At 47.8% G+C, this 23,472-nt stretch overlaps 1 long non-coding RNA gene across 3 annotated transcripts; it reads left to right on the forward strand.

Moving 5' to 3' along the window:
• Positions 1 to 5,001: 5,001 nt before the first annotated feature.
• LOC132659977 (uncharacterized) lies at positions 5,002 to 18,260 on the forward strand. 3 transcript variants are annotated; one of them, XR_009601106.1, is made up of 3 exons: positions 6,859 to 8,224; positions 8,660 to 8,710; positions 10,808 to 18,260. It is a non-coding gene; the product is annotated as an uncharacterized LOC132659977 (long non-coding RNA). The 3 variants fall into 3 exon arrangements; XR_009601105.1 differs by lacking the exons at positions 6,859 to 8,224; positions 8,660 to 8,710 and adding an exon at positions 5,002 to 5,155; XR_009601104.1 differs by having other exon boundaries at positions 6,859 to 8,710.
• The last annotated feature ends 5,212 nt before the right edge of the window (positions 18,261 to 23,472 follow it).

Raw genomic sequence — 23,472 nt, forward strand, 5'->3', positions numbered from 1 at the left:
CAAAACCCTGGCTCCAAAGGAGCTTAAACATAAAGGTTGTTGACTTAGGTGTCCAGAAAAAATACGGGCAAATCCAGGCAGAGCCGGATCCAATCGTTCCAGTGATGTTGCCAGGGCTTTGTTTTGTTTTATTCTCTCTGACCGTTGACCGACTTTCTTCAAGTAGCAGAGAACTTGACCATTAGTAACCTAAGGCTCTCACTGCCCCTCATGGGACTGAGATCCCAAAATGAAGTGTTTCTTTTGTACCGTGTCCGCATATGAAACCCCTGGACCCCTTGCCAGGAGGAAGGAATGGAATCTGTGAGAATGGTTGGGAAACAACCCCAGTCACCAGGCATGAGATGATATGGCTCGTGGCAGGCTGGGAGGCATAAAGGTTGTGAAAAGCAGCAGAGTGTGTTTGAATTCAAGTATCTCCATGAGACTTTCATTTACATGTACTTAAACATCAGGCAAAAATACCAGAATTCTTGTTGCAGGGCTTGACCCTGAAAATGTGATTCCTTGTGATTGGAGTTTTTCTTTGACCCTGCAGCTTGAAAGTGTTAATTATCACCTGCTCTGACTCAATGGACATGTTTGCGCAAACTTCAGGAGATGGTGAGAGGCAGGGAAGTCTGGCGTGGGCAGTCCATGGGGTCGCAGAGTTGGACAAGACTGAGCAACTGAACAACCATTAGTTATAGGGACCCTGAAAGCAGAAAGCGTGTCATTCATTCGTTTCCTCAACAAATATTTGCTGGCCCTGCTGTGTGCCTGACTGGAGGAATAGTATCGATAAGGCTGTGTCCATCCCTTTGAGGATGTGGTATCTGGACACTCAGGCTCCCTGTGGACCAAGCATCCCAGGAGGGGCAGCCTTGGGGCAGGAAAAATCACTTCATCACACTCTCCTTCAATTTCCTTTTAGGATTTCTATAGGCAGGCTTTGTCTTGGGTTTGACCACAGACTGATCTACCATCTGCCAATTTAGAATTAGGTCAAATGTGCATGTAGTGACCTCCAAAATGCACACACACACACACACAGTCACACATACACTCACAGATACACACATGCACACATATGCTGTGCACATGCATACACACACTCACACACACATATACACTCTCACACACACACACACACACATTACACACACATGCCTCATGCTCCCAATGTCTTCAAGCCTCCCCCGGCTGGAGTTATGATCACCTCGACCGTAATCCTTATGGTTCGCAGGCAGGTCTTCTGTTTATATTCCAGGCCTTTTCCATCCCAAAGAGCCTACTAGCTGAGTCAGAATGGATCTCAAACACCAGCTTCCAGACTATCTTCAGATCCCCTGCACACCGTCCGGATCCTAAGACTTGAATATGACTTATTTTGCTAAAATTCCACTCCTCTCTGAGGTCTCTCACAGAGCTCCCAGCACCTTCGGTGGCGGTGTGAATTCATCCGTCTTTGGTTCACAGAAGCAGTGGGGATCACAGCTGGGGTCTGCCTGCCAGCCAGGGACTGACTTCACGCCTGTGTCATTTAGGCCTTAGGGTCGGCTCTCCTGTGTGTGACTAAATAAGAAACTGACAGGGGTTTAAACACGACAGTTGTTATCTCTTCCTTATGTAATGGGGTCTGGAGATGGACTGCCCAGGGTAGAATGATGACCTCACAGCCGTCGAGGCTTGTTCTTTCTACTTTTCTGCTTCTCCATCTGCCGGGGGCCAGCGTGAGGAATCCCACCTATGACAAGGTCATGCAGAAGGAAGCCTGACAAAACGCAAGGACGTGATCAGACTTCAGGGGTTCCCCCTGGAATTTCCTGAGCATCCACCCCTCAAGACCAGAGTCTGCCTGCTTTACTGTGTTATGCTTTCTACCTACTCTTCTGTAATTAACAGGGGCTGTCCCTCCACCACCTTTTTCTGGAAAAAAAATTAAATTAGAGCTTTTAGATAATAAATCTCCTGGGCATAATACGAGTGTTTCAATCCAAAAACCCCTCTGGTGGCTTTCTAGCCTGCCTGCAGGACTCATACAGCTGCACATGTGATTGTTTACAGTCTCCCAACCTTGAGAGGCACAGGAAGCTTAAAACATCCTAGGAATGCAGAGACTTCCGAGGTGTCAAAATCATTAGAATAAAACTGATTCAGCGTTTCATTGTTGAGCCAATACTTGCTGCCAAATTTTCATATCCTTTATTTTTAGATATAGTTGGTATATAGAAAAACAAGTAGTAGACCTGGTAGTAGCAACATTAGGTCTTTGTTATAACCCACTGCGCCTTTGTTCTATAGAGATGTAACTTTAGTGCTTTAAGGAGATGTAGATTAAAGAAAAACACTTCAGGGGAAACGAAATTAACATTCATTAAGGAAGAGAGCCAAAAAGTGTTAGCAAGCCTCTTGGCCAGAAGATAATGTAAATCACCTGAGACCTTTTGTATACAAAAAGATATACAGAAAGAGTCTGGGCTGCTAACGCTACATAATTTTGTATTACCCATTGATCTCTATGTATAATCAAAAGTATAAAAAGCCTTGAAGGACAATCGCTGGACTGGATTCCCCCGTGTCTCCTCTTTACTCTAATTTCAGGCTGAATTCCCATCTGGAGTGGGGTGGCTCACCAAGTCTACTTACTTGTCCTGGCTTCTAAGACCCGCATGAAAAGGAACCTAAGGCGGGGCACCCTTCGATATTCAAGTGGGCATTGGTGGCCCAATGTAGATGGTGCAAATCTCTTGTCCTGAGATTTCATTGGTCTTCCCTGTAAGCCAAGTTGTTCAGCCTTCTTTCTTCACTTAATTTTCCTACTACACTATTTCTTCCTAATCTAATCTTATATTAATAAATAAATAAGTCTTTCCTCGCCAACGCCGTCCCCACTTTGAATTCCCTGGATCCACTGGGGCTGGACCCCGGCATCCATCATCATACAGCCTCAAGGGCACCTCTGATCCATGTCCAGTGCATGACAGCCGGATTGGAAGCGAGAAGGAGAGATGATGGAAAAAGCAGCATGTATATCTCCTTCATTTAAGTGAGTTTTACTGCAGCTTCTGCCTAAGACTTTTGCTTGTATACAGGGACAAAGATGTTGCTGTCCACTAACAGGAACTTCCTTAGATGAAGAGCGGCCCACCACCTTACCTGGGGTCATAACAGTGTGGAACAGAGACTGTCTTTTTCAGTTCAGACATCTAGCCAATGGAAAGGAGGTGGATGGTCAAGTCCAGTGTCTAGAAAGTGTTTTTCAGTCTGGCTCCTGCTGGCTGGAATGCAGAAATGAAGGCTGGAGCTCAGAAGACATTTTGGACCATGGGGTAAAAGCCATATACTGAGGATATGAAATTAGATAGAAGGTGCCTAGGTCTTTGACAATCGTGGGATGTCTGTAACAGACTTGGTTGGCACACAGGCAGACAGTATTGTGAGACCTAAACGTCTATCTTGATTTAGGGACTGTTATGTTAACCGTTGGTGCAGCAGCTGGGTAAATATCATAAATAATACACAGACGTGGCTACCAACTCCTCCCAGGCAGGGACTCTAAACAGGGAGTTTAGGGATTGGAACTGGAGGTTATGCTCTCTTTGGGGTATTTATCAGAAGCTCCAGGGAGCTTTGGCTAACTGACACCCCTTTCCACCCCAGCCCCCTGCCCAGAGATTCTGACACACCCAAAACCCTGTTGGAAATAATTATAGGAACAATGTTAGTGATGGACACGTGTTAAGTAAGGTAACAGTATGGAGGCAGGAAAGAAGTTGAGGCTAGTTAAGCTAGAAGGCTTATGATCGCATGGGCACAATCTGGAGGATGAGTGGTGGAGGTGGCTTAGGTGGTTGGTATTAGATTTGGAGGTGATTGAGGCATTCACACGGTGATACCCATCCATGTAGAGACATCCATCCACGCCACCCAGCCACAGGGTCATGCCCACCAGCCAGTCAGAACAGCCGCCTTGGAAGCTGCTGCAGAAAAGTTCTTTTTGAAGACTTGAGATCTGTAGAGGAGAACAGACACAAGAGGGAACCCACTCCAGGGGTACATCCAGGGTTGAAGGGCAGGGAGAAAGTAGAGCAAAGGGAAATGGGAGAGACAAAGAAGCAGCATCCGGAGAAAGGGACAAAGCAGGACTGTGATGATGGCTGAGCCCAGGCGGCAGCGTTTCTGGAGGGAAGAGGGAAATGGAGGGGAAGCACCAAGAGCTCAAAGTCAAGAGGGACAGACAACAGCAGAGCAGGGGAGCGAGCCTAGGGTTAGAAACCTCTGGTGCCCCCAGGGGGTGAGGCTCAGGGGCTTACGGCAGGTGGGACAGGTGGTAGTTTCATGAAGTCCAAGACAAAATAAATAACGATAATGCAAGAGGCAGCTGTGAAAAGCACCTTGATGGATCAGATCATTTCCTGGTAAGCAAAGGTTATAACCAGATCCTGCACTTGTGTGATACTTGATGCCTTGCCAGGCAAAACAGGCTGCATAATTTGCAAGACCTAGTGTAAAACCAAATGTGAGTTCCTTGTCCAAAAATTATGAAAAAAGATTTAAAGACGGTGAGAGCAGAGCATTAACCCAAGTGTGGATCCCTGTCCGACTGGACGGGTTGTGGTTTATTCTAGCAAAAGCTCACAGAGAATAAGCAGCAAGAAAAAGAGGCAGGGGCTTGGGGAAGGGTCCAGGAGAATCCCAGGGGAGAGTAGCCTGTGGTCCGCTCCCAGGAGACTCGGGATGGTCCTCACTCCTCCCAGCTGCCACGTGAGACGTGTGCACTGGGTTTAGCCAGCCAAGGGCATGCAGCCACCCTGGGTGTCTGGGGTCTTTACAGAGATGAGCCGCTCAGACACAGCTGACTGCCCCTGTGGCTGACTTTTGTATCTGTCTCCTTCCAGCAGGCCAAGCTGATCCTGCTTGGCCCAGGGGCCCCACCCTTGACCACACAGTCAGGGCAAACTGTCTGGCATAGCCCCAAACCCAGGTAACCAAAGGCACTGCTAACAGGAAGAACATTCCAAGGGCTTAGAGGTTACCTCCCAGGAGCTGGAGGCAAAGCCTCCTTTGGGCACAATCAGTCCTTTATTGCAGGGCTCCTTAACCCCTGTGACTCGGACTGATACTGGTCCTTGGCCTGTTAGGAGTGGGCTGCCTGGCAGGAGATGAGCACCAGGTGAGTGAAGCTTTATCTATGCTCTTCATTGCTTGCATCACTGCCTGAACCACTCCCCACTTTTCCCCCCACCCCACTCTCCTTGGAAAAATTGTCTTCCACGAAACCTGAGCCTGATGCCAAAATATTTGGGGACTGCAGCCTTACTGCGCAGCAAGCTGCCTCTACCTCCAGCTTCTCTATCTGTTTCTCTGGAATGGAGGGCCCAGGCCCTAGAAAGTCCCTCCAATGTGTCCGCCCACCTAGACCTTCTCCTAGTCTCCGGAGGTGGGCACAGCAGACACTGTGATCTTAGTTCCCAAATGAGTCTGCAGAGGCCCGGAGCGTAGCAGCAACTTCTTCAAAGTCAACCAGGTTGTTCTCATGCTCATGTGTCCTGGGATCTAGGCTAGTGTCCTTCGGACTGCACCCAGCTGCCTGGGGCAGGGGTCACCTCGCTGGGCAGCAGCTGCGCAGGAAGAATCGGTCATTGGAAAGGTCACAAGAGTGAAGTCAGCTGTGCTTCACCTTAAATGCACTTAGATCTGAATTTTTTAAAAAACCCATACAAGCCTGCTGAAATTAACCATCCACCTCGGCCATCCAAGTGTCCTCTCCGGAGAATACGGAGGCAGGGTTTGTGGATACATTTCTGCCGATGGTTACAAGCTGTCAAAAATAGTCTTCCTTCTCTGTGTCGGGGAATCTGGCCAGACTTTCCAGGAGATAGGACGATCCCAGGGTGCCTCCCTGCACCCCTTGAATGGAAGCCAAGCCTGTCTCTAGCACTGCCGTGAATTCTCTTAACTGCTGATCCTCTGCCCTGGCCAAGAGGCTGAGCTCTTCGTGATGCACCGAGCTGTCTCCCAGCCAGGGGACGGTTCTCCCCCAGCCCTACCACAGGCTGGTCCCATCTGCCACAGGGAGCCTGGGGGAGAGACGGTCACTAAGGTAACCCGAGGCCCCAGGGGCAGACACACAGACTCAGAGCAGCTGCCGCTGCTGGGCACACAGCCTGTGAGCTGCTCTGGGTGGGGAGGTGGCTCCCGGGTGTCCTCTGCCAGCTGAGGCCTCTGAGCTGGAGAGACTGGAGCTATGCTGGTGTGTGCAGCTGCCTGGAGAGAGCCTTCTAGGTCTCTGCACACTCCTGTCGGATCATGGCGACCCCAGGGACCTTGGAGACCCCCTCGTCAACTAGGGAGACTGCGGCCAGGACGGAACTGACACTTAGCAGCAGAGTGGGGACTTACCCTCAGTGGTCCTGACCCCTGCTCTTCCTTTGGGGTGACGTCTTGATGCAATGGGCTCCCCAGGATCCCACAGAGAGGGGCTAAACACTGTTGCAATGTTGTGGGTGGCATTCATTCACTCATTCACTCACTTAGCAGACTTTTACTTGAGTGTTTACTGTAGCCATTTCCCAGGGCTACCACAATTTGGTGATCTGAAACAGCAGGAAGTTATGTTTGAACAGTTCTGGAGGCAAGAAATCCAAAGTCAAGGTGTTGGCAGGGTGGTGCTCCCTCTGAAGGATCTGAGGGCATGTCCTTTCCCATCTCTTCCAGCTCCTGGAGACTCTGGGCATCCCTTGGCTGGGAGCTGCATCCCTCCAACCTCAAGTTCCTGAACGTGTCCTGAGCTGCAGGCCTGGGCTCCTGAGCAGTTGATAGGGGCACCGGGGCCTGAGGGCTTGGCCTCTGGATTTCAGGGGCCCCCAGGCAAGTGGCATCTCCTTCCTGGAGCTGCTCTGGAAGCCCACAGAGGAGCAGCAGCAAGGGGTGGAACCTGCTCCCCTGGGGCTGGGTGGGCCGTGGGAAGTCAAGGAAGGAACCAGACTAGAGCCTTCCTGGAAAAACTCTGCTCAGGAGGCTGCAGGCCGGGCAAGGGGACCTCCACAGTGAATCCCTCAGGTCAGAGATGTGATGGGACTTCCCTGGGGATCCAGGGGTTAAGATCTCATACTTCCACTTTGGGGGCCCTGGGTTCGATCCCTTGTGGGAGAATTGAGCCCCCACATGCCAAGTGGTACAACCAAAAAAAAAAAAAAATGTGAGAGGTCAGAGAGAGTACACCTCCCATGCCAGGAGCCCCAGGAGGTGACAAGGGCGGGATGCGAGGGATGGGGGTATCTCTGAAGAACCCACAAAACACCCCATGAAAGAAAGAGGAGAAAAGGGACTGTTAAGGATGAATTGTAAACCCGCCCCCCCCCCCCCCACACACACACAAGTATGCTGGCGACGGAATGAAACACCAACACTGCAGAGTGGCTTAAATCTTTATATTTTAACACTCGCTTCTTACAGCTGCTTTATTTTATATCCCTTGCACAAACCCCTACAGGGCAAGCTGCCAAGCACTGCGATTCAGAGACTATACAGTGCGCAGGCGCAGGGCGAGATAACCTTTACCTTGGCTTAGTTACTGCAGCTAAGACTTTGTTTTGGGGAACTTCCTTATCAACTTAGAATCCGTTTTGTCCCAAGGTCTGTTCCTTTTGAGGAATTAGAGAAACATCCTTGTGTGCAAGCAATGTTCTTTTCCCATGGGAACAAACAGGATTCTTAGCTGAACATCTCGTTTGCAAGAATGCTCAGCCCTGGTTGAGAGTCTCGTTTGCAAGCACTTCTCAACCTTCCTTAAACCTAGTTCCCTACACTGGGCAGAACATCTCGTTTGCAAGAATGTCCAGCCCTGGTTGAGGGTCTCGTTTGCAAGCACTTCTCAACCTTCTTTATACCTTGTTCCCTACACAAGTATGTTGAAGTCCTAAACCCCAGGACCTGGGAATGTGACCTTATTTGGGAATGGACTTGTGGCTAATGTCATTAGTGAAGATGAGGTCACCCCGGAGTAGGAGGGGGTCTTAATTCCCTGTGACTGGCGTGCTTATAAGAAGAGGGAACTCCACAGGCGCTGAGAGGAAGAGGCTGTGTGAAGACAGAGGCAGAGACTGGAGCGATGCTGCCCACAGCCCAGGACACCAGGAGCCAACAGAGGCTGAAAGAGGCAGGGAGGAGCCTCCCCTGAGACTTCAGAGGAAGTGTGGCCCTGTCCAAACCTTGACTTTGAACTTCTGGCCTCCAGTTTGTAAGAGGATAGATTTCTGTTGGGTTAAGTGCCCCAGATTGTGGTGGCTCATTAGTACGGCAGCCCTAAGAAATTAACAAAAGGGCCAGCCTTTGAGCATCGGTTGCATGGCAGGTTGTGGTTGTTATTTAGTTGCTAAGTCGTGTCTGACTCTTTGCGACCCCATGGACTGTAGCCCACGAGGTTCCTCTGTCCAGAGGATTTTCCAGGCGAGAATACTGGAGTGTGGGGCCATTTCCTCCCCCAGGGGCTCTTCCCAACCCAGGGATCGCACCCAGGTCTCCCGCATCTCCCACATTGCAGGCAGGTTCTTTATCACTGAGCTTCCTGGGAAGCCCATACAGCAGGAACCAACAGCCAGAGATCCCAACAGGAATTCAACAGAGCTGCCTTGCCTGTACATCTCCTTCCCCTTCGCTCACCCTTCTCCTCCAGCTCCAGAGGATCCAGACACACCAGGTGTACGCAGGAAAGGAGAGGAAACACGTGAGTACAGACCAGCCACTGGCTGTTTCTAGGAACTAACTAGCCTGGGAGGGGCTCCAAGGTCAGCAAACCCCCAAGATGTCAAAGCATCGAAGAATGCAGAGTTAAAAGGCCTGATTAATACAAGAATGGTTCCTTTGCTACTGCAGACCAATTGTGAGAGGAATGGCTTCTGCAACCTTCTGGAAGGTGAGGGAACAGGATGAGCTGAAGGACACACGGTATCCTCGCGCCTGCTGCGGTTCTGCCTACACTGGGGGAAGGGCATTGCTTTGAACCAGACAGGAGATGAAAAAGGGAAAAAAAAAAATCGTCAGCCTCAGATTAGACTGAAATCTTTAACTCTCTGAAAATGGCCAGAATGAGCTACCAGATCCTCCTATATATCACGCGGGAAGTTGCCTCTAAGATCTCAGACCGGGAAAGGACTCCAAGGACACATGGAGGTAGAAATATCTGATGGGCTCTGATAGGAACTCCCCGCTTAGCTGCAGCAGCCGGAGCCAGAGTGACTCTGAAGATGCAGGTGGTGGCAGGAAGTGATCTCAAAATCCCGGCTATCCTTGGTGACTTTCCAAAACGGGAAGAACGCTCAGTTCAGCTTCACAGAAAATCTTCTCTGGGGACAGAAACCTAACCCTGAGCTCAGGTCACTGCAGGGAAGTGATCCGGACTTCAAGGAATTGCAAAACGCGTGCTCAATCTACAGATTCCCCTGGAGGCTGACCAGCCGTCTGCGGTGAAAAAGTGCTTTCAGAGAGGGGAACACCTTTGAGACTGGAGGTGGTGATGCATATGCCAGTGAAAGAGATCAGGGCTTCCTGGTTGAGGGCCTGGGTGCTTGGTGCAGATGGTGTGGGTCTTTGTTCTTGGCCAATTGTGCAATTGGCTATGTGGCTTTATCACTGGGGTTTACTGCAGAAAACAAGACCCTCTAGCAGTTTCTAGGCAGAAAGAGAATTAGGACAGGGAATTAGGTGGTTACAAAGTCATCTGAAGGCTACTGAGGAAATGGGGGTTGGTGGGGGGGTCCAGACTGGGTCTCCAGGATTCCCTGGTGCTTAAGTGATTAATGGGCTTCTCTGATAGCTCAGTTGGCAAAGAATCCGCCTGCAATGCAGGAGACCCTGGTTCGATTTCTGGGTCAGAAATATCCCCTGGAAAAGGGATAGGCTACCCATTCCAGTATTCTTGGGCTTCCTTTGTGGCTCAGCTGGTAAAGAATCCACCTGCAAAGCAGGAGACCTGAGTTCAATCCCTGGGTTGAGAAGATCCCCTGGAAGAGGGAAAGGCCACCCACATCAGCATTCTGGCAGGGAGAATTCCATGGACTGTATAGTCCATGGGGTGGCAAAGAGTCAGACATGACTGAGTGACTTTCACTTTTCAGTGGTTAAGACTGTGCTTACCCTGAAGGGGACGCAGGTTCAATCCCTGGTCAGGGAAGTAAGATTCTGCTTACAGCACAGCACAAGCACATCCAGGCGCGCGCGCACACACACACACACACACACACAAGTCGACTAAGTCTCCAGGAGTGTATAAAGTGTAGTCAGGACTTGTTTTCGTCAACATTCTAGGATACCAACCCGGAAGTGACTGCTGTCAAGGAAGAAGTGTGTCATGCTCACAGATCCCCCGAAACAAGAGGTCTAGCGAGCTATGCACGGCCACGTCGGAAAGCACCACAGTCCTTTGGAGGCAATGAGAGCAAGATGAAAACATAGAAAAGGAGTTCCCAGGGGAAGGGACTAGCTGAGGGCAGGCTGGCTTGGGGTTGGCTGATGGAAATAACTTGAGCAGACTCTGGGGCATGGATGCTGCCCCTAGTAGTCTGGTCCCTGCCTTTGGGGTGAGTAGGGCAGGTGAGTGGTGGCTCAGATGGCGACAGTCTTAGACTAGGCGGCTGGGGGTCTGGGCTCTCTATTACTGGTCAGTTTGTGTAGGAAACACGTGAGTACAGACCAGCCACTGGCTGTCTCTAGGAAAACCTTGGGAGGGGTTCCAGGTTCAGCAGGAGCCCAAGATGTCAAAGCATCAAAAAGTGCAGAGTAAAATGCCCTGATTAATACAGGAATGGTCTCTTTGCTACTGCAGAACTGACCGACTGCGTGAGGAATGGCGTCTGCAACCTTCTGGAAGGTGAGGAAACAGGCCGCGAGGAAGATACTGAGGGCCAGTCAGAGGATCGAGAGGTGTGTACAGGCTGCCCGCAGGCCAAGGCATCCAGTCCTCCAGCCACAGTGCCCACTGCTATTCTCATTATTGTTCTGAACTGTGTATTTGGGCTCCACGATGGCTGTATCACCAGCTTTGCAGTTAAAAAGCAAAATCGTCCCTGTCACCTGATTACCCACTAGCAATACAGTATCCCAGGAGCACAGTTCTGATCACATGTGCTTACTTGGCAGCAGTTGTTCACTCAGTCATGTCTGACTCTTTGCGACCCCATGGACTGCAGCACGCCAGGCTCCTCCATCCTTTGCCATGTCCCAGAGTTTGCTCAAATTCATGGGCATTGAGTCAGTGATGCTATCTAACCATTTCACCTTCTACTGCCCCCTCCTCTGCCTGCCTTCAATCTTTCACAGCATCAGGGTCTTTTCTAATGAGTTGGCCCTTCGCATCAGGTGGCCAAAGTATTGGAGTTTCAGCTTCAGCATCAGTCCTTCCAATAAATATTTGGGGTTGATTTCCTTTAGGATTGACTGGTTTCATCTCCTTGCAGTCCAAAGGACTCTCAAGGGTCTTCTCTGGTACCATAGTTCTAAAACATCAGTTCTTCATTGCTCAGCCTTCTTTGTAGTCCAACTTGCACATCTGTACATGACTACTGGAAAAACCATAGCTTTGGCTATATGCACCTTTGCCAGCAAACTGTTATCTCTGCTTTTTAATATGCTGTCTAGGTTTGTCAAGGGCTTCCCTGGTGGCTCAGATGGGAAAGAATCTGCCTGCAATGTGGATCCCCTGGAAGATTCCTTGGAGATGGGAATGTTCCCACTCCAGTATCCTTACCTGGAAAATCCTTTGGGCAGAGGAGCCTGGCAGGCCACAGTCCATAGGGTTACCAAGAGTCAGACGGGATTGAAGCAATTGAGTGTGCCCTACACGTGTCATAGCTTTCTTGCAAAGAGCAGGAGTCTTTTAATTTCACGACTGCAGTCATCGTCCACAGTGATTTTGGAGCCCAAGAATATAAAATCTGTCACTGCTCCCACTTTTCCCCATCGATTTGTCATGAAAGGATGGGATCGGATGCCATGAACTTTTCTAACGGTGAGTTTCAAGCCATCTTTTCCACTCTCTTCTTTCCCCTTCACCAAGAGGCTCTTTAGCAGCACTTAGATGCCTCAGGTTCAAGTGAACAGCAGTGTCCTGGGGATAAGCGAGTAGTTTTGAACCTCATTTTTCCATGAGGACTCAGGCCTTGCTGGGGATTATATTGCCTACGAGAGGACCTGCTGACAAGGATGGTTTCCAGCAGCTTCCTGAAATATCCCAACGGTTCTTTCACACGTGGTGTGTTTTCTGCTGCCCACAAGCAGTAAAGTGAGGCGAGCCTCAAAGCAGGGTGAGGAGGAGGCAAAACCCAAATTCAACCAGGGAGGGCCAGTCCCTGAATGTGCGTTTCTCGGAATTGGGGAAGAAAGTGAGGGAACCGTTTGGTGAGCAGGGCCTCAGAGGACGTCAGGGCTGGGGGACAACAGAGCACTCCCCTTGGTCAACAAAGGCCGATGGTGGCTGTTTCAGCTTGGCTGGTTGCGCCCAGTTTTCCAGAAGAGATCTGCATTTCTTTGCACTCTTTCACTCACAACTTTCATGGGTTGTATTAGCAGCTCATCCTTCATAATTGCAAAAGTGATACACACTCACTGTAAGACTGAGAAATGCATAAAATGTATAAAAATAAATCACCACAATGACAACAGGGGTCACACAGTAAGTCCCCTATATACAAGTAGTTCCATTCTGTTCCGTTCCAAGCGTGCTGCTTGAAAGTCAAGCAAAGTTAGCCTAGGTACCCTAACACAACGGCCTATATAGTACTCTACTGTAATAGATTTATAATACTTTTCACATAAATAATAATAAAAAGTCAAAGAAACACAAAAAATAAAACATTTTTAGCCTTACGTTATCTTGAAAAGTACAGTAGGACAGTACAACAGCTGGCACCAGGGGTGGCATGGAGTGGATGGGCAAGAAGTAGAGACTCTGCACTGCTGTACTCTGTACAGTAAAGTACACAGAAGCGCAGCCACTTGTAGAGGATGCACGCGTGACAATGTGCACCAGACGCGTGAACTACCAACTTACACGCTGGGACAGGCCAACGCACGGCTACATCTCTGAAAGTTCGCAGCTTGAAGGTTCCTGTGTGGGGGATCTGCTCTACAGCTACAGATGACGGCAGGTGTTCAATGATGTGCAGTGATTAGAGCCTCAGACTCAGCTGGCGTTTGCACAGCTGCTCTGCCAACAGTCTGGCGGCTCCTCAAAATGTTCAACAGAATTTATCCTGTGACCCAGCAATTCCTCTCCTCGGGACATACCCAAGAGACATGGAAACATATGTCCATAGCAGAGTGACAAGGTAACGGGCAGGAAGGCCAGGGGTCTCCAAAAAGAGGAAATAGGCTGCAAGTGTTTTTTAATCTCTCTCTTAAGCGGCAGGAGGAAACAAACAAGTGTTGGGTTTTTTTCCTTCTCTGTACATATTTAAAAAGAGGTTTCTTTTAAAATTCTGTGTTTCTATGACGACACCTGGTTCCACCTGAACCTAACTTTTCTCAAATCCTGAGCTAACCAATGCGTTTTTCTTATGGAAGTATTGGTCTTAAGCTATGTTAATGAACTATGTATTTACCCTAGACTCTGTCCTTCAAGTCTGTTCCGCCTAATAAGAGTCAGAACCAACCTGATAAACCAGTACGTTTTACTCATGCAAATGTTCTTTTAAGCTATGTTCATGAGATTGTATTTGCTTGGAAACCTGCCTTTCTTCCAGATTTCTGTCAATGATTTTATGGCCCAGGACAACTCACCTTGTGCCGATGTTATCTCAAAATGCGTGTTGTGGCTGAGAGGCCTGGTGCCATTCTCTGAGTTTTGAGACATTTCCTTCCTCTAATTAGCAGACTGCTAGTAGCTATATAACGTCCAGCTAAAGGCTAATGGGGGGCACTCGTTCTGCCCCCTTCTGATGTCTATGTCAGAAGCTTTCTCTATCTCTTTTATACTTTAATAAAACTTTATTACACAAAAGCTCTGAGCAGCCAAGCCTTGTCACTGGCCCCAGATTGAATTCCTCTCCTCTGGAGGTCAAGAATCCCGGTGCCTTTCACGGCTCAGCAACAATCTTTCAAGAGCCTGCCCACGAATGTTCACAGCAGAATTATTCACAGGAGACAAAAAATGGAATCTATCCACATGTCCATCAGCTGACGAAGAGGTATAGAAAAAGGTGCTCTCTCCAGACAATGGGGGCAAAGGGAACAAAGTCCTGACACAGGCAACACCATGGAGGATCCTTGAAAATGCTAGGTTAAGTGAAAGGACTCACAAAAGATCAGATGTTGCAAAAATGTTCAGAACAGGCAAATCTAGAGACAGACAGTATATTAGTGCTTGTTTAAGGCTGGGGTGTGAGATGAGGGTTTCTTTCTTGGTTATAAAAATGTTCAAAACTAATTGTGCTAATGATTGCACAACTCTATGACTATTCTAGAAATCACTGAATCATATTCCTTCAGTTCAGTTCAGTTCAGTCGCTCAGTCGTGTCCGACTCTTCCTGTCCATCACCAACTCCCGGAGTTCACTCAGACTCACGTCCATCGAGTCCGTGATGCCATCCAGCCATCTCATCCTCTGTCCTCCCCTTCTCCTCCTGCCCTCAATCCCTCCCAGCATTACAGTCATTTCCAATGAGTCAACTCTTCGCATGAGGTGGCCAAAGTACTGGAGTTTCAGCTTTAGCATCAGTCCCTCCAAAGAAATCCCAGGGCTGATCTCCTTCAGAATGGACTGGTTGGATCTCCTTGCAGTCCAAGGGACTCTCAAGAGTCTTCACCAACACCACAGTTCAAAAGCATCAATTCTTCGGCGCTCAGCCTTCTTCACAGTCCAATTCTCACATCCATACATGACCACTGGAAAACCATAGCCTTGACTAGATATTCCTTAAATGGGTGGATTTTATGGTGTATGAATTATAGCTCAATGACTCTGTCATGAAAATTAGTTAAGAAAATTTATGTGTACACAAAGATCTGTGTATGGATGTTTATAGCAACTTTTATAGCATAATTGCTAAAACATGGAAGGAACCAAGATGCCTTTAAGAGGTGAAGGGGTACTGTGATCATCCAGACAATGGAAGTTAAAAAGCCATAAGCCATGGAAAGACATGGAGGAACCTTCAGTTCAGTTCAGTTCAGTCGCTCAGCCATGTCTGACTCTTTGTGAGACCATGGACTGTAGCACACCAGGCCTCCCTGTCCATCACCAACTCCTGCAGCTTGTTCAAACTCATGTGTATAGAGTCGGTGATGCCATCCAACCATCTCATCCTCTGTTGTCCCCTTTTCCTCCTGCCTGCAATCTTTCCCAGCATCAGGGTCTTTTCCAATGAGTCAGTTCTTTGCATCAGGTGGCCAAAGTATTGGAGCTTCAGCTTCACGATCAGTCCTTCCAATGAATATTCAGGACTGATCTCCTTTAGGATGGACTGGTTGGATCTCCTTGCAGTCCAGGGGACTCTCAAGAGTCTTCTCCAACACCACAGTTCAAAAGCATCAATTCTTCAGTGCTCTGTTTTCTTCACAGTCCAACTCTCACATCCATACATGACCACTGGAAAAACCATAGCCTTGACTAGATGGACCTTTGTTGGCAAAGTAATGTCTCTGCTTTTTAATATGCTGTCTAGGTTGGTCATAGCTTTTCTTCCAAGGAGCCAATGTCTTCTAATTTTATGGCTGTAGTCACCATCTGCAGTGATCTTGGAGACGAAAAAACTAAAGTCTGTCACTGTTTCCATTGTTTCACCATCTATTTGCCATGAAGTGATGGGACCAGATGCCATGATTTTAGTTTTCTGAATGTTGACTTTTAAGTCAACTTTTTCACTTTCCTCTTTCACTTTCATTAAGAGGCTCTTTAGTTCTTCACTTTCTGCCATAAGGGTGGTATCATCTGTGTATCTGAGATTATAGATATTTCTCCCAGCAATCTTGATTCCAGCTTGTGCTTCATCTAGCCTGGCATTTCATATGATGTACTTTGCATACAAGTTAAATAAGCAGTGTGACAATATACAGCCTTGATGTACTCCTGTCCCAATTTTGAACCAGTCTGTTGTTCCGTGTCCAGTTTTAACTGTTGCTTCTTGACCTGCATACAGATTTCTCAGGAGGCAGATAAGGTGGTCTGGTATTCTCATCTCTTTCAGAATTTTCCACAGTTGATTGTGATCCACATAATCAAAGGCTTTGGTGTAATCAATAAAGCAGAAATAGATGTTTTCTGGAACTCTCTTGCTTTTTTGATGATCCAGCTGGTATTGGCAATCTGATCTCGGGTTCCTCTGCCTTTTCTAAATCCAGCTTGAACATCTGGAAGTTCATGGTTCATTGTACTGTTGAAGCCTGGCTTGGTGAATCTTGAGCATTACTTTGCTAGCGTGTGAGATGAGTGCAACTGAGAAGGCTGTGTATATACTGTATGAGTCCAACAATCTGACTTTCTGGAAAAGTCAAAATTACACAGAATGTAAAAAGATCAGTGGTTGCCAGGGTTTGGGGGAATGGAGGGAGGGATGAAAAAGCAGAGCCCAGGAGGTTTTCAGGGCAGTGCTTCTATTCTGGATGATTCTGTAGATACATGTCATTATATATTTGTCCAGACTCATGGAATGTGTGCTCACCAAGAGTGAACCCTCCTGTTAACTGTGGACTTTGGGTGATCATGAAGTGTCCGTGTGGATCATCTTTGTATCGCGGGTACCGCTCCCTTGGGGATCTTGATCAGGGGGTGGAGGCTGTGAATGTCTGAAGCCAGAGCACTTATGAGAACACTGTACTTTCCACTCAGTTCTGATGTGAAACTAAAACTGGCCTTAAAAAGTAAGGCTTACTTTTTTTAAAAAATAAATCACTTGAAGGAAAAACAATCAGTTAGACACTGATCACACACATCCATGTTCACTCAACCATCTGAACTGTGTGCTTGGAGTTTTGCAGACTTTTTATACAGTTTCATGTTATATTATTTTAACCCATTTTTCCTTACTTAGCAATATAATATAAACATTTTTCTAAGTCAATAAAGATTTTTATTATACTTTAAAATATCTTCGAGGAAATCTGTTATATAGATGTTATAATTTATTTAACATTTCACCTTTTTAGACATTCTTTTGTGTTAGTATAAGGAATACTGTCACGAACCTCACACATTCTTAGAATAAATTCTTACTGACAATAAATAGTGAATATTTGTTGAGTGTTTACAAGGGCCAGTGACTGCTCAAGTGCTGTACAAATGTCATCTCAGTTAACAAATGCTCAGAGAAATTGAGGAAGCTGGTACTAGAATTAACTCCATTTTACAGGTGAAGTGACTGAGGTTTGGAGACATTAAATGACTTGTCCAAGGCTAAACAGCTAGTAAATGGTGAAGACTGCGATCAAACTTAGGGTTGCCTGATTCTAGATTATGTCTTGAATATTGACTGATGCTGAAGTTGAACCTCCAATACTTTGGCCACGTGATGTGAAGAGCTGACTCATTTGAAAAGACCCTGATGCTGGGAAAGATTGAGGGCAGGAGGAGAAGGGGACAACAGAGGATGAGATGTTTGGATGGCGTCACCGACTCAATGGACATGAGTTTGGGTAAACTCTGGGAGCTGGTGATGGACAGTGAGGCCTGGCGTGCTGCAGTCCATGGGGTCGCAAAGATTTGGACACAACTGAGCGACTGAACTGAACTGAACTGAACTGAGAACTTACACTGTTAATTGTTTCTGATCCCTAAACACATGGAATAAGTTTCTGTAGCTTTTCATTCTTTCCAGACCTTCTGTCAAATAGCCCTCCAGAAAGTTCATGATAATGTATGTCTTCTGTTAGCCACTCAGTCATGTCCAGCTCTGTGACCCAATGGACTGTAGCCCACCAAGCTCCTCTGTCCATGGGATTCTCCAGCCAAGAACACTGGAGTGAGTTGCCATTCTCTTTTCCAGGGGATCTTCCTGACCCAGGGATAGAACCTGGGTCTCTGGCATTGCCCTGCCAAAAGTACAGGAATGTACTCTTGACTCTCAGCTACACTGGTTTTACAGTTCTTCATATCATTGTGTTAATTTGATATTTTATAGTTAAAAAATGATGTCTTGTTATTGTTTCAACTTGTGATCTTTAAGTTGCCTGAGACTGTATATTTCTGTTTATTGCCTGTATCCATTTATTTTCTCAAGAATAAGTTTTGAATATGCTTTTTTTTCCTCTCATTGGGCTTTTATTATATAATTTTCAAATATTTTCATACTTCATGGTTTTTCATTGTAACTTGACAAATCACATTTTTTTTTCTTATTGAATTTTATTTTTAGACTTTAAAATGTTCCCTTACTGATTCCTCTATACATGAGTATAGCAGCAACGGAGTTCCACAAGGAACAAGCCGACAATAGCTAGTTAGAGAGCCAGCTCCTGAAATGGCTTAAAACCAAACTCTGCTCTTGTTTCCTCTCCAATCAAATCCAGATTAAATATTCATATTCTTTATTTTCTGCTTCAAAAAGTCAAAGTGAATGTCAGGTATAGCAAGTCGGTATCAAAGGTGCAATCTGGAGCTGACGCTTGGTCTGTAAGACCAAAGGAAAAAAAAAGTCACAGCAAAGTCCTCCTTATACTTTTGCCGAGTGATGAAAAATTTTAAGATAGGATTCACATATCAAGAAATTTACCATTTATTTATTTTAAATATAAATTTATTTCGTTTAATTGGAGGTTAATTACTTGACAATATTGTGTTGGTTTTGCCATCCATCAACATGAATCCGCCACAGGTATACACGTGTTCATCCCGCCCTCCGTACCCGTTAGGCAGTCTCTGCCCGTTTCCCCTCCCCCAGCCCTGGAAACCACTGCGATGCTTTCCGTTTCTGCGGACTCACCCGTTTCGTGTAACTGGAACCCTGCAACATGCTGTCCTTGTGTCTGCTTTCTTTCAGTTCATCCATGCTCCAGTTAGAGTCAGTGCTTTTCTTTCTGTAGCCAAACAATAGTCCATTGTATGGAGCTGTGTTCCTCCACTTAACGTTGATGGACGATTGCTTGTTTCCACTTTTATTGCTTGTTTCCACTTTTTGGCTGCTATGAAGATTCATGTACAAATTCTCATGTGGACCTCTGTTTTCCCTTCCCTTGGGTATATATCCAAGAGAATGGCTGTCTCATGTAGTATAACATTATTTAACATTTTGGAAAACTGCTACATTTTTCCATAGAGTCTGCACTATTTTTTAGTTCCCACCAGCGATGTGTGAGGGTTCCAATTTCTCCACATCCCTGCCAACACTTGTTATTTCAAAATGTGTTTATTTTTATTATGGCCATCCTAGTGGGAGACTTCTTTATGGAGGGGACTTTGAGTCTGTTGAAATGAAGACACGTTTTCTGAGTGGGTCTTCCAGGGAACTACTAGACAAGTTAAATGATGCTCATTCTTTGGGAACGATGTTTTGAAAGAATTCCAGCTTTGTTCTGCTCCATCCAGCACCAGGAATGCAGACGGTTATTTTTCAAGGCTACTGGTGAGCTGGAAAGTGAGGGATAGGATCAGAGCAAATTAAAAAACTGAAATTATATATATATATATTGCAAAATTTTCTAGTTTCTATAATACCTTTTGAAGGCCCCAACTAAAAACATTTGTGGGTCAAAATCAACTGTGGGCCCAGTTAGGAAACTTGAACACAGAAAAAAGCAGCTTGGAATAGCATGGTTTTCAATTGTTTTAAAGTAGTAGACAATTTTTGTCAGATTGCATTTTTCGTTCAGAACCAAAGGTGATATGGGGCTTCCCGGGTGGCTCAGTGGTAAAGAATCCACCTGCCAATGCAGGAGACGCGGGTTCCATCCCTGGGTTGGGAAGATCCCCTGGAGGAAGAAATGGTAACTCACTCTAGTATCCTTGCTTGGAGAATCCCATGGACAGAGAAGCTTGGCGGGCTACTGTCCACAGGATCACAAAAGAATCTTGACACGACTGAGCGCCCAGCACACACAAGGGTGATAGGGAAAGTATTTCACAATCCCAAGGCCTAGCACCGGCCCCTCAGAACAGACTCAGTCTTAGCTGTGCCGGGTGAGGCCCTTTGAATGGCTGGACTGTGGGGAGATGGCAGGGAGAGGACCCTCCCTCCATTAGTCCCCAGGGAATTGGTGTAAGGGAACCTTCCTTTTAAATGGGGATGGGAAAGGAGAACGTGTCTGCTGAACTCGACCATAGCCCAGACCCTGTGCAAACCGCACTCCCCACGACCCAGGTCCTGCTCCCTACTCTTGGGTTCCAGACCCCCTGCCCCTTGTCTGCTACAGGATGAAGGATGGAGCTGGTGTGCCTTGTTGCTGGGGTCACCCCTCACAGGGATGGGCGGGGCTCCCGGCTCCCTGGGTCTCTGCACCTCCATCCCTGCTGGTACTGAGGGGCAGTGGTTACCTCTTCCCAAGCACCTGCCGTACTAGGGGGCTTCACCCTCTGAATGCAGGTAGATCTTGGGCATCAGGACGGGGCTGGCTGAGCGCAGTGGTGGGGCTGGAATCTGCAGCCTGTGTTCTCTCAGCCCCACAGTGCTCCTGGAGGAAGCCTCTCCCACTGCGCTCCCCGCTTTACCCGGTCTCTCTACTGATGCTTTGCTGCTGCTGCTGCTGCTAAGTCGCTTCAGTTGTGTCCGACTCTGTGTGACCCCATAGACGGCAGCCCACCAGGCTCCCCCATCCCTGGGATTCTCCAGGCAAGAACGCTGGAGTGGGTTGCCATTTCCTTCTCCAATGTGTGAAAGTGAAAAGTGAAAGTGAAGTCGCTCATTGGTGCCCGACTCCTAGCGACCCCATGGACTGCAGCCTACCAGGCTCCTCCGTCCATGGGATTTTCCAGGCAAGAGTACTGGAGTGGGCTGCCATTGCCTTCTCCATCTGATGCTCTGAGTCCTCTTCTAAGGCTCCACCCGGACTACAAACTGCGCCCGCCTTCGTGTGTTTCCTAGTCTAGCTTTGCGGGGTGCTCAGGCCTCATCGGTGAGTCCTGAGTCCTCTCTGTCTCCCTGCCTGAGAAAATGGGCTCAGTTCCACCCTTCTCACCCGGAAGAGAGGTCAACATGAGCCTCGGTTTTCTGGTCTCCCATAAGGCAAGCATAGTCCCCCTAGGCTGCCTCTTGATCCTAGAGAAAAAAAGCCCTGATGTTATTAAGGTGTTTTGCTCAGGAGCTTCTGATCCGGCCCGAGTGGTTGATACTGTGAATCAGTGCTCAACAGGCTCCGCCCTTTCTCATGATTGACACCTGTGCCCCCCCCCTCCAACCCCCGCCAACCCCCGGAATATTTCTCTGACGGTGGATGGGATTAATGACCTCACCTTTCTGTCGGCCCCTGGATGTCAGCAAACTGGGTTCAGTTCTCATCTCCACTACCTGCTGCGTGACCTTAGAGGGTTCACCTGGTCTTCCTGGACCTCAGGCTCCTCAGTTAAAAATCCGAGATAAGACTGTCTTCCTTGTGGATGTTACTCAGCCATAAAAAAGAATGAAAGAATGCCAGCTTCAGAGATGTGGACGGACCTAGAAATGATCACATTAAGGGAAGTAAGTCAGAGAGCAAGACAGAGACCATATGATACCACTTTATGTGGAATCCAAGATAAGAAAGAATGAAGCTATCTAGGGAACAGAAATAGCCTCACAGAGGCAAAGAACAGACTGTGGTGACCAAGGGGGAGGGGCCGGGAGGGAGCGGGAGCTTGAGATTTGATGCGAACATGTCTAGAACGGATAAACAGCAAGGTTCTACTGGGAACTATGGTCGACGTCCCTTGATAAACCCGAATGGGAAAGACTATTAAATCAGACCGCATACAATGTATAACCAAATCACTGCGCTGTACAGCAGAGATCAACACAACATTGTAAATCAACTGTGTGTCAATTTATAAAGAAATAAATTAAAGCATTAAATAAAAATAAAGGAGTGTGCTTCTTGCAGTGAGGAATTAAAATAGTGTGTGGAAGGACCCAGCCCTCTCGTTGACATCAAGCCGGCCAGCAACAGAAGGGAGTTTCTTTCTCTGTACCCCTCAGCTTCCGGGGCTGAGCCAGCAGGTGGGTGTCCATGCCCTCTGGGGGTACCCATAGGAGAGGATGATTCTGTGACCCTCAACTGTCTGCCAGCTCCACCGGCTCTCAGCACATATCATGATCCAAGGGGTAAACACGGCCCCAGGGCTGCAGAAAGGCTACAGATGGAGTGAACAGCTTGGTGGTTCAGTTAGGTCTGAAGCGAGACTGCTTGGGTTTGACTGCTGCCTCTGCCCCTTCCTGTGTTCCTTTGAACTTGCAGCTTTTATCTGAAGTCAGAGTCTTATCTAGAAAGAGGAGTAGCTTGTGAGAGTACCCAGCTCAGAAAAGGTGCGTGCAGAAGGAATGGGCTAAGCACCCCCACTCTGTGAGCAGAGCCCAGACCTGGGAAGAAGGACCCCGTCAATACAAACTAGTCTTCTGTGTTTCAACCTCACCAGTTGCCCTGAACATCCAATGAAACTGCGGTATGCAGGCTCTGGGTGAGTTGTACGTCGCTTTTTGAAAATAAAGGCTTTTAATCATTTGATCGAAACAGCAGTTGGGCTTCCCAGTTGGTGCTAGTGGTTAAGAACATGCCTGCCAGTGCTAGGAGATGTAAGAGACAGGGGTTTGATCCCCAGGTTGGGAAGATCCCTGGAGAAGGGAAGGCAATCTACTCCAGCATTCTTGCCTGGAGAATCCCATGGACAGAGGAGCCTGGCGGGCTACAGTCCATGGGGTAGCATAGAGTCGGACATGACTGAAGTGACTTAGCACACAAAACAGCAAAAGAGGTTGGGAGGCTGGTCTTGTGAGTTTGGACCAAGTTCAGGAACACAGAGACGGAAAGTTCTAGGTCTCAGGTAGCTCGTCTGCACTGAGGTATGGCTTCAGCTTCTCAAACTCGGGCTGCAGCTTGCTGGGGACGGGCGGGGTAGGGGTGGTCTTGTGGCACGACTGCATAGTCCTCTTTTGCAAAGTGAAGGAAAGGACTTTCGCAAAGTGAAGGAAAGACGAGATCCATATCAGTCATCTGTGTTAACATGGCAGAGCTAATTAATGCCATTTGAATTAGAAAATCAGAGGAGCTGAATTTGCAGTGGCCGTGGAGTGTCCTGCTCAGGGGGGAGGGGGAGGCAAACCTGCGGCTGCTGGCACAGAGCTGCATCTGGGAGAGTCCTGGCTCCATCAGCAGCCAGGTGTGCCGCCTGGAGGGCAAGCGGTCTACCTCCCCAGGTCTGGTGTGGCTACTCTGAAGCACGAGTATGCGTGCTGCCACTTCAGTCGTGTCTGACTCTTTCCAACCTTATGGATTGTGTAGCCCGCCAGCCTCCTCTGTCCATGGGATTCTCCAGGCAAGAATACTGGAGTGGATTACCGTGCCTTTCTCCAAGGGATCTTCCCCATTCAGGGACAGAA

Source organism: Ovis aries, chromosome 6, assembly GCF_016772045.2.
Source record: "Ovis aries strain OAR_USU_Benz2616 breed Rambouillet chromosome 6, ARS-UI_Ramb_v3.0, whole genome shotgun sequence".
NCBI lineage: Eukaryota > Metazoa > Chordata > Mammalia > Artiodactyla > Bovidae > Ovis > Ovis aries.